We start from the raw sequence: 11,813 nt of genomic DNA, 5'->3' as shown, positions 1-11,813 counted from the left end.
GTACCTCCCCCCAATCATCCATTGGTAACCCTAAGGGACAAGTCAGTAAAGCAGGGCGAGAAAATGGCTGCTCCACTCAAAGAACATAAACAATGACCCTGAATTGTACATGCAGAAATTGCTGGGTTGCTTTTTACGTTTTCCTGCGTATATTCTCAACAACAAAATAAGTGAAACAAAACTTGGAAAAAACAAACTGTTCAGCACAGTTCTACTCTGACACACATGGGGTCACTATAAATCCAAATCAAATTCACAGCCATGGGGTTTTTTGTTTGTTAATGCCCAGAGGTTGAGCTAAATGACTTTTCATTCACTTATATCTGCAGCCTTTACTAGTTCTGGGAACACTCCCAACAGGATTGTATTAGGGTGTAGAGCACTCCATGGGCTGTGGTTGGGTGGGGGTGCAGAAGAGGAAAGGCTCCCCAGGACGTTGGAGCAGCACTTGCCCTAGCCATGTGGTTTCTTGTTGAGAACACCAGCCCCAGGGACAGAGACAGAGGGAAGTACCAGGGAACCTGAGAAAGTGTTCTTTGGAGAAGGCATCAAGTTTTCTATTCCAAAGTTAATGAAGCGATAATAGATTCATAAACTGTGAGAGCTGCCTTAGGTGACAGTTCAGAGCTGTGGCATTAGTGAAGGTGTCGCTCACGAGCAAGGCAGTGCCCTAGTCTGTGAAACCAATCAAGCAGCCGTGTTGACAGAGTAAAAATGGAGAAAATAGATGATTTTAATTGCTAATTGTTCTTGAGACCCCTACCAAGATATATTTTTAAATGTGGACTAAATGTTCGCCTCGACAGGCTCAGTGAGGGAATTAAAGTTTATTCAGAGGCTGACATGCTGCTGATTGAAGTACAAAGAAGAGTAATCAAGGTTGTTGTTGTTGTTGCTGTTTTTCATATGGCTTTTAACATTTACAAAGAAAATGATTTCCAGGGGTAAATGCTAGAAAGAAACAAGTCTAAAAACAGCTACCAATCAGCCAAACACTCCAATTGCTAGGAATATTCCCTCCACCCTGACATCTACCCATCCCCATAATCAGCATCTAAATGTAACATAAATTATTCTTTTGTTCATAACTCTGTGGAGAGGGTCAGAGAGAAGGGCATCCTGTGCTTTGAGACTCCAGGACCTTGTCCTGGATAACCCCACAGACAAATCTATCACCACCACCACCACCACCACCACCACCACACAGCTGCTGGGAGGCTTTCTCACAGGGTGCCTCTATTGGAGGATGAACTGAGCAGCAGCCTGGGAACCCAGAGACTCCACTTACTGATGATGCTCAGCCCTGTAGGCCTCAAAGGCCAGGTTCCCATCTGTGCTCCTCAGAACTACACTCTGGTGGACCTTTGTTGTTGTTAAGTGTCATCAAGTCGGTCCCAACTCCTGGAGATCTTGTATAGGGCCTGTGAGGTGTGGCAGGTGGGTTTGAACTGCCAACCTTGTGGTGTTTATCCTACAGCACCACACCAGGAGTCCTTGGTTGGTGTTTTTGTTTTGTTTTGTTTTGTTTTTTTAGCATGGAGGAAAAGTCAGAGAGAGCATGAAGAGAGGAAATTAGATATAGAAAGCAAGTAATGGACTATTCTTTGGAGAATTCCTCATTTGATCTCAAATGGTTGATTACTGTCAGCTGTGAGTACCTCCCTAGTGGGTTCAAAATTGAACCGTGATGTGAGTTCATTTTCACACCTGAAGGATGATTAAGGGCCATTGTCTTGAGGGTTCCACTGGTCTCTATCTTATCCACCTGGTCTTTTTTATGGTTTTGAGTTTTGTTCCACATTTTTCTCCCATTCTATGCAGGACCATTGAATGTATCGATTTCAGAGCAGTTGGTAGTGGTAACCGAACACCATCTAGCTCTTCTGGTCTCAGGGTTGTAGAGACGGATGTTCATGCAGTCCACTAACCCACAGGACTAACTCTTTCTAGGTGTCTTTGAAGGAGAAACCAATAGTTGCACCTTAGATGGCCACTCACAAGCTCTTAAGACCCCAGTCACTACTCACCAAAGTAGGGTGTAGAACATTGTCTTTGTGGAATATGTTATGCCAATCGACCACGATGTCCTCTGAGACTATGGTCCACGGTCCAAATTCTATGAAGGTATTTGGTTACGTCTAAGGAGTTTCCATAACTTTGCCCCATATATGCTCCACCACAGTCATGGATATATTTGTAGCAAAGATAAAAATCCATGTATAAATATTCTCTGTGAAATCTTTATATATTTGTGAGTATGGTCTGCCTCCCAAGCCCATTCATTTGTGTGTCTATCCATGCATCTGCCTGTAGGTCACTGTTATTGCAGGATTGGGTATATAATAGTACTTATTTCTGTAGCCTTTAACTTTTGCACTCCTTCCCATGCCTTCTTCAACCTCTCTTCACCCACATTAACACGTCTACCCTCTAGCCAGTGAATTATTCCCCTGGTCCCTCACACCCCTGGTAACCATCAAAAAATGTTTAAGTGTGAAATGTTTTTCTTGACTTTTTTCAATAGTGGTCTTATACTATTTGTCCTTTCATGATTGACTAACTTCACTCATATACTGTCCTCCAGGTTCATCCATGTTATGAGATGTTTCACAGATTCATAATTTTTCTTTGATGTTGTGTTGTACTCCATTGTATGTATGTATCAAAGTATGTTTATCATTCTTCTACTGATGGGCACTTAGGCTACTTCCATCTTTTTGATATTGTGGATAGTGCCGTGAATAGTGTTGTTTGGTGATGCTAGGTATTTGCCTCATAGCCATCCTCAAAATTGTTATGGTGGCTGCTTCCACTGTGTCAATTCATCTTGTATGGGTATGAGTGTATGGTATATATCCTAGAGAGTATGGCTGTATGGATATATACCAAGTAGAGAGACTGCTGGGTCATACGGTATTTCTATTTCCAACTTTTTGAGGATATACTGTACAGTTTTCTACATGGGTTACACCATTTTATAGTCCAGCCTGCAGTGTGTGAGGGTTCTAGTTTCTCTATACCCTGCATTTGCTATTTTCTAGAGGGGGGAGGTTGTTTTTTGTTTTTAACTTTGCTGTTAATGTTGGGGTAAAATGGTATCTCATTGTTGTTTTGATTTTTTTCTCACTAATGACTGATAATTGAGAGCATCTGAATGTCTTTTTTGTTGAAGTACCTGTTCACGTCCTCTGCCCATTTTAAAAACTGGATTATTTGTCTTTTACTTGTTGAGGTGTTGAAGTTTTCTATAAATTTTAGAGCTTAGTCCCATATTTGATATGTCATTGCCAATTTTGTTTCCCAGTCTGTGGGTTCTCATTTTACTCTTTTGGTGAGATCTTTTGATGCATGTTTGTTGTTGTTGTGTACCACTGAGTCAAATCTCACTCATAGTGATCCTGGATAGGTTTCTGAGGAGTGGCTGGTGAGTTTGAACAACTGACTTTGCAGTTCAAACCGACCTTGAGATCGAGTACTTCTATGGCACCACACCAGGGCTCCTTTGATGCATATGTTGTTGTTGTTAAGTGCCGTGGAGTCAATCCCGACCCATAGCGACCCTGTACAGGGTTTCTGAGGAGCAGCTGGTGAGCTTAAACCACCGACCTTGCAGTTCAAACAGCTTTGCAATCTGGTGCATTAACCCACAGTGCCACACCAGGACTCCTTTGATGCACACAAGTGTCTAATTTTTAGGAGGTCCCATTCACCCAGTTTATCTTCTGCTGCTTGTGTGTTTTCAGTTTATGTTTGATAATGTTTGTATGCCATGTATCAGAGCCCTTAAATTTTCTCCTATTTTTTTTTTCATTTATGATCCTTATAGTTCTAGGTTTTACATTTAGGTCTTTGATTCATCTTGAGTTTATTTTTGTGTATTGTGTGAAATCTGAGTCCTGTTTCATTTTTCTGCAAATGAATATCCAGTTTTGTCAGCACCATCTGTTAAGAGACTATCTCTTCCCCATTTAATGTGTTTCAGCCGTTTGTCAAAGATTGGCTGTCCATAGGTGAATGGATTTATTTGCGGTTCCTCAGCTCTGTACCACTGTGTCTGTTGTACCAATACTAGGTTGTTTTGACTACTACTGCTTTGTAGTAGGTTTTGAGTTCAGAAAGTGAGAGTCTCCTACTTTGTTCTTCTTTAGTGGTGCTTTGCTTATCAAGGGTCTCTTTCCTTTCCATATAAAGTTGGTGATTAGTTTTTCCATCTCTTTTAAGAATGATGTTAGACTCTGGATTGGGATTGCATTCTATCTGTAGATCATTTTCACAATGTCAAGTCCGATGGCTCTGTAAAGGAGCACAGCACTCATGGGTAACACTGTTTATTTTATGAGCCAACCTGTTACTTAGCTAAAAGATGGCTTCACAGAATAGTTCCAGATCAAGGTTTAAAGAGTATCTCAGGGTGATACTCTCAGGGAATCTTCTAGTCTCAACTGGTCCAGTAAGTCTGGACTTTTTTCAGAATTTAGGTTCAGTTTCACATTTTGTTCCCATTCTGTCAGGATCCACCTGTCATGTTCCTGATCAGAGCAGTTGGCAGTGGTAGTTGGGCACTCTCAAGAGTAGATGAGGACTATCAGTCCTGTAGACAAGTTTCTTCTCGGAGTCTTTGGTTTCCTTCTTTCTCTTTTACTTCACACACAGAGACCAATAGTTATGTCTACATGGCCACTCTCAAACTTTTAAGACCCCAGACATCAAACTAGGATGTAGAACATGAACTTTATATTATGCCAACTGACCAAGTTATCACACAAAATTATGGCCCTAAGCCTTCAGACCCTGAAAACCAACCTTGAAAGGTGTTTTGTTAAGTCTACGAAGTATCTGCCCCCTAAGCGCTTTATTGTGTGTAGCTTTAATTACATGCAGGAAACATATGCATATACATGTATAGCAGTCCTGGTGTGGCACCATAGGATAAACACTCAATTGCAAGATTGGTTTGCACTGCAAGATCAGCAGTTCAAACTCACCAGCCATTCCTTGGAAACCCTATAAAGGTCGCTATGAGTCAGAATCAACTACACAGCACTTAACAACACCAGCATACGTAATCGCATATGTAAATGTGCACCTCCACATATAAGGGTAAGTATTGATGGGGTCAAGGCTTGCAGCCTGAATGGGGCTGCACTTCCTGGGACAATCAGCTTCGTGGTATCTCCTGAAAGAATGTAGAGCTTTAAAAATAGCCATTGTTCTGATTCCATAAGTAATATGAGGGTAGGTAAAAAATATATATATTGCTACAAAACCATAGAAACCTTTATTTAAAAAAATATTAAAATGTAAAGCTATGATGCATTTGAATTATGGTGTTGGAGGAGAATATTAAAAGTACCATGGACTGAGTGGCCTTGTTCTCTGCCTTCCTCTTTTCTCTTTGTACCCACACGGCCTAGCTCTCGCCAGCCTTGGGTCTGCTGCCTTAGGCTTTTGAGTTGTAGAGTTCAATTAAGTTGTAGAGTTCTGATGGAGAGATATTTGAAGTTGATGTGGAAATGGCCAAATAATCTGTGACTATCAAGACTGTATCGGAAGCTCTGGGAATGGATGATGAAGGAAATGATGACCCAGTTCCTCTACCAAATGTTAAGGCAGCAATATTTAAAAAGATCATTCAGTGGGGCACCCATCACAAGGATGACCCTCCGCCTCCTAGGATGATGAAAACAAAGAAAAGAAAACAGACGATAGATATCCTTGTTTGTGACCAATTCCAGAAAGTTGACCAGGGAACACTTTTTGGACTTATTCTGGTTGCAAACTACTTAATTATCAAAGGTTTGTTTGATATTACTTAAAAGACTTTTGCCAATATGATCAAGGGGGAAACTCCTGAAGAGATTTGTAAGACCTTCAATATCAAAAACGACTTTACTGACGAGGAGGAAGCTCAGGTACTCAAAGAGAACCAGTGGTGTGAAGAGAAGTGAAATGTTGTGCCTGACACCATAACACTGTAAGTATTATTCCAAATACTAGTTTCATTGCTCTGTTTATAATTGTTAATATTAGACAAACAGGAGACAAATGCAGCAGCAAATCAATTGTAATGGCAGAATATTGTCTTCATTGCATGTGAAGTACAGATTGTAGAACCTAGAGCTGTTTCTCCTAATGTGGTCCAAAGTTTTTTTCTCTATGCTCTGAATAAAACTGAACTGGGGATTCTCTATAGAAGGTGATATTTTGTGCTTTCCCTCTTTTTATAAAGTGATTTCTGCCTACTTTACTGTCTTGTTAGCTCTATTTAGAGTATTGACCTTTTAAACGTTGGCATTGTAAATAAAACAACTTGCAAAAGTGTGCAGAAATAGAAAGAAAAAAAAATTAAAAGTACCATGGACTACCAAAAGAACAAACCAATCTGTGTTGGATGAAGTACAGCCGGAATGCTTCTTGGAAGCCAGGATGGCCAGATTTTGTCTCTCACACTTCTGACATGTCAGGAGGTAACAGCCCTTGGAGAAATATATCATGTTTGGTAAAATGGAGGGTCAGAGAAGAAAAGGAAGACCCCCAGCAAGATGCATTGGCAAAATGGCAGCAGCAATGGGCTAAAATATAGCAGCAATCATGAGGTTAGCACAGGACCAGGGTGTGTCTCATACAGTTGTGCATGGGGTTGCTATGAGTTGGTACTGACTCAATGGCACCTAAAAACATTGTTTCTCTACATATCCTCCATCTAACTCTATACATTTCTGAAGGTAGTGTTTCTATTTCTCTAACCCTTCCATGATGAATTCTGCACTCTTCAATTTATACCACATCAAGAGAGGAGTTTTGACTTCCTTAAGGACTCACATGTGTTTGGCAACAAACAGAAATCTGAAGGGGCAAGATCAGGGCTAGAGAGGGTGGATGGGCTAAAGTTTCCCAATGAAATTCTCATAGGAAAGTTCTTGCTACCCTCAAAGAATGAGCAGGTACATTGTAGTAAAAAGAAAAAATTCCTTAACACAACTGTCTTGGCCTTTTTTTCACTAATGAGGTTTTTCAATTTTCTTAAAAATTCTTCATAATCAACCCCATGATCATCTGTGTCCTTCAAATCTATCAAAAAATTTAAAAATCTATCAAGATTATCCCTTTGGAATCTCAAAAAACTTCTGCCATAACCTTTGAGCTGATCTCTCTGCCTTGAATTTAACTGGTTTAGCAGATTCCCTTGGAAGCCACTGTTTGGTTTTTGTTTTTTGTTTAATTGTGAATCGAGAGATAGTTTACATGGGAGAAAATCAGCTTTACACTCAGCCTATTGTATTTCATTTCATTGCAATGATTACAATCCCCTCCATGCATTATCATTCAACAGCATTTGCTTCTATTTCCTCTGGTTTTGTTTGTTTGATGTACATCAAAACCCTCAGGAATATGCAATCATTCACACACCCAAAAGGCACACCCTGCAAGCCTGTCCACAGGCCACCAGCACACAGCCTCTCTCCATGAGTCTAGTGTCCCCAGCCACTCCATAGAGTCTCTACATCATCATCTCTGCCTCCATCTCTGGCGCTGCTGCTCCTCTGAATATGGTCCCACACTCTACTCCTACACTTCTCCCTCTATGGTCCCAGGGTCCTCCGCCCCTGGACTGCAAGATCAACCACTCCCCTCTTTTTGCTACAAAAAGTCTACCTTTACAGTTGCAGCAATCACAATCAGTCATGATAACAATTACTCACAAGAGTCTTATCCCCATCTCCTTTCACCAGCCTCGTCTAGACAGGTTGAAAACCACTCAGTGGAGAGTCTACCTTCCCCACCCTCTGAAACTAAACTCCCTCTTGAAAACTTGTAAGCCAGTCACTTCATGCCTTTATTACCCACCTACCCCCCATTTTAGGTAACCAATGTTTAAATTGCCCATACCTATCAACTCCATGTACAAAAGGGATGGGAATGATCCTTGCTGTGCAGATTCCTTCCCTCTTGGCTGGTATTTTAAGCTACTACATCCATAAGTACAGGTCAAGCTCACCAAATTGTAGCAAATTACACTTGTTTTATATATTTTTTAAATTGTTTTTCTTTTTTTCTTTTCTTTTCTTTCTTCCTCTAGTCAAGTTCTGATCATCCAGCCATTTAAGCTAGGTCAAATGGGTACTATATGCAAGTATGGGAAGCCACTGTTTTGAATGGATCTTATTCACTGGTTCACATTAGTAAATCTAAGGCTTGTCTCCAGTTAAGATTCATTCTATAAAATTGCCTTCATTAGCTTAGATCAGCAATTTGAGCTAACTGATCTTTGAGTTATCCATCTGGCTGAAATCTTGTTGAGGCCAAGATATTCATTTAAAATTGAAAATGCCAAACTAATGTGAAATTCCAACTTCAATAGCTTTCACAGCAGTGGTAGTTCTATGGTCTTCTTCCACCAATTTTTGTACTTTAGCCACAGTTTCTTTATTTGTCAAGGATGATGGGCTTCTATCTATGGACTCATCTTTGAGGTCTTCCCAAAATTCCTTAAAGCACTTCATCCATCTAAAAACTGTTGTTTTATGTAGGCAACATTTCCATAAATTTATCACAAAGCTTCAGTAATTTGCAGTTCTGTTAAACTTGTTTTGTTAAATTTTTTATATTAGTTCTGACCTCAAAATTGTTTCTCCCCCCCCCCCCATGGCACAAAATGTATCCTTCTTTTGTTTTTTAATGGTCCCCAATGAGACTATGACAAGTGAATTACTGAGACAATTTGTCTGCAGCTATCCACTGATCACAGAGACATTATTAAACCAGATTTTGTTTGGAAGAAATCCATGTATGTATGAACTGGATCCCTAGCAGCAATACTTTTGACTTACCCTGGTATATATAAGCACATATACATCCCAATTTATACAGATACATACATACACATGTAACCACACTCATATTTTTTAGTTTATCCCAATGATGCTTGTTGTTAAGTGCTGTCAAGTTAGTTTCTACTCATAGTGACTTCTGCATAGGGTTTCTGATGTTATCAATCTTTGTAGGAGCTGAAAGCCTCATCTTTCTCCTATGGTGCGGTTGTTAGGCTCAAACTGCAGACCCTGTGGTTTGCAGTCCAGTGCTTATCTTATGGAGTCCTGCACTCAACAAGCTTTCAGCTCAACAACATTTTTTTTTTGTTTTTTAGGGGATGTACACAAAAACACTCAGAAATAAATAATTATTTAAACATTAGTATCTCCTTTCTATTTACTGTATTCTTTTTTCCAATTTCTTGAATATTACTTTTCTTTTACAAATAATAAAAAATCAAAGGATACAAACACAGTATTAACAACATAGTTGTTATTGAGTCAGTTTCAACTTACAGAGACCCTATATACAACAGAACAAAACACTGTTCAGCCCTACACCATCCTCACAATCGTTGCTATGTTTGAACCCATTGTTTCAACGGCTATGTCCCTTCATCTTGTTGAGACTCTGCCTCTTTTTCACGGACTCTCTACTTTACCATGCATAATGACCTCTCCAGGGACTGGTCCTTCCTGATAACTTGTCCTAACTATTTAAGATGAAGTATCACCATCCTCGCTTCTAAGGACATCTTTTTAAAACAACAACAACAATAAAACACTTTAAAGAAATCTTTTGCAGCAGATTTGCCCAATGTAATATATCATTTGATTTCTGTACTGCTGCTTTCATTGTGGGTCGAAGTACAATGAAATCACTGACAACTTCAATCTTTTTTTCTACTTATCATTAATGCAGTTGTGAAGAGTTTTGTTTTCTTTATGCTATGGTGGAATTCATACTGAAGGCTGTATTCTTTGATCTTCATCAATAAGTACTCCAAGTCCTCTTTGCTATCAGCAAGCAATGTTGTGTCATCTACATATCTCAGGTTGTTAATGTACCGTCCTCCAACACTGATGCCATGTTCTTCTTCAGATAGTACAGCTTCTAGGATTATTTGCTCAGCATACAGATTAAGTGTGGTGAAAGGATACAACCTCGGTACATACCTTTTCTGATTTTAAAACAATCAGGATCCTCTTTTCTGAATGACCAGACTGCCCTTTGGTTTATATACAAGTTCCGCATGAACTGAGTCTCTGGAATTCTCATTCTTTGTAATGTTATCTATAATTTCTTATAACCCACATAATAAAATGCCTGTAGACTGTCAATAAACACAGATAAACATCTTTCTGATATTCTTTGTTTTCAGCCAAGATCCATCTGATATAAGGAATGATATCCCTCACTCCACATTCTCTTCTGAATCCATGAATTTCTGGCAGTTCCAGGTGAATGTACTGTTCCAACCATTTTTGAATTGTCTTCAGCCAGATTTTACTTGTGTGTGATATTGTTCAAAAACTTTCACATTCTGTTGGATCACCTTTCTCTGAAATGGGCATAAATATGGATCTCTTCTAGTCTGATGGCCAGGTAGCTGTCTTCCACATTTCTTAGCATGGATGAGTGAGCACTTCAGCATTGCATCTGTTCATTGAAACATCTCAAGTCTGTCAATTCTGGAGTCTCATTCTTGCCAATACCTCCAGTGTAGCTTTGACTTCTTCTTTCAACACCACTGGAAATTAAAGTCTTTGTTATCAGAAACAACAGTCTTTGTTATCAGAAAAACTTCTCAATGATGATACTCTGAAGCATGTAATTTGAAATTGTGTACCTTCCTGGGAGCCCTCTAGGTTAAACCATTGCACAATTAATTGTTAAGGGTCATCAAGTCAGTTCAACTCATAGTGACTCTGTATAGGGTTTCTAAGGAGTGACTGGTGGGTTTGAACCACCAACCTGGAAGTTCAAACTGACGTGTGGTCTAGTGCATTATACTGCAGTGTCAGCATTGAATAAAAATCCATGAATATTCTGAAAACTATGTAAAAAAATGAAGCCATACTTCACATCAAGGATCAAACCTATCCCCTCGGTACACAGGATTGATAGGGGCAAGCAACTTAGACATTGGCTACCTAAAATGGGGTGGGGGGGGTGAGTTATAAAGGCACAAAATGTCTGGCTTACAAGTTTTCAAGAAGGAGTTTAGTTTCAGAGTGCGGAAGAAGGTAGAATCCCCACTGAATAGGTTTCATCTTGTCTAAACAGCTCTGGTGAAAGGAAATGGGGATAGGATTCTTTTGATTCAATAATGAGTAATTGTTAAGATGACTAATTGTGATTGTCACCACTGTAAAGGCAGAAATTTTGTAACATAAAGGGGGTAGTAATTAATCTTACATTCCAGGAACGGAGGACCCTAGGATCATCAAGGGAGAAGAACAAAAGCTGAATGTGGGAGTCTATCCAGAGAAGCAGTGGCACCAGAGATGGATGCAGAGATGAGGACATGGAGAGATAGAGCAGCTGAGGACTCTACACTCAAGAAAAGAGAAAGGCTGTGTGCTGGTGACCAGGAGGCAGGATTGCAGAATGTGCCCTTTGGTTGTTTAAATGATTACGTATTTCTGAGTGGTTTTGTGCACATAAAAAAACAAAAATAAAAACCAGAGGGAATAAAAGTAAATACTGTTAAATGATGATGCATGAAGGGGATTTTAATGATTGCAATGAACAAAGTATGATAGGATCAGTGTAAAACTGATGTTCTCCCATGTAAACTACAACTGAATTCACAATGAAAGCTTTAAAAAAAAAAAAGACAAATATTGTATGAGACCATTAAAGTGAAAACTTGAGAAAATATTTTCCTGCTAAAAGAAACATTCTTTGATGATTTCCAGGGGTGGGAGGGGAGAGAGGGTAATTCACTGGCTAAAGGGTAGACACATGTTAACTCAGGTGACAGGGAATACAATATA

At 39.5% G+C, this 11,813-nt stretch overlaps 1 pseudogene; it reads left to right on the top strand.

Annotated features, from left to right (window-relative positions):
• Positions 1–2,082: 2,082 nt before the first annotated feature.
• LOC102836365 lies at positions 2,083–5,948 on the top strand (annotated as a pseudogene).
• Positions 5,949–11,813: the final 5,865 nt, after the last annotated feature.

The sequence above is a fragment of the Chrysochloris asiatica genome, unplaced genomic scaffold (genome assembly GCF_000296735.1).
Source record: "Chrysochloris asiatica unplaced genomic scaffold, ChrAsi1.0 scaffold00137, whole genome shotgun sequence".
Lineage (NCBI taxonomy): Eukaryota > Metazoa > Chordata > Mammalia > Afrosoricida > Chrysochloridae > Chrysochloris > Chrysochloris asiatica.
The sequence above is the reverse complement of the archived record's forward strand: the minus strand, read 5'-3'. Positions and strand labels throughout refer to the sequence as shown.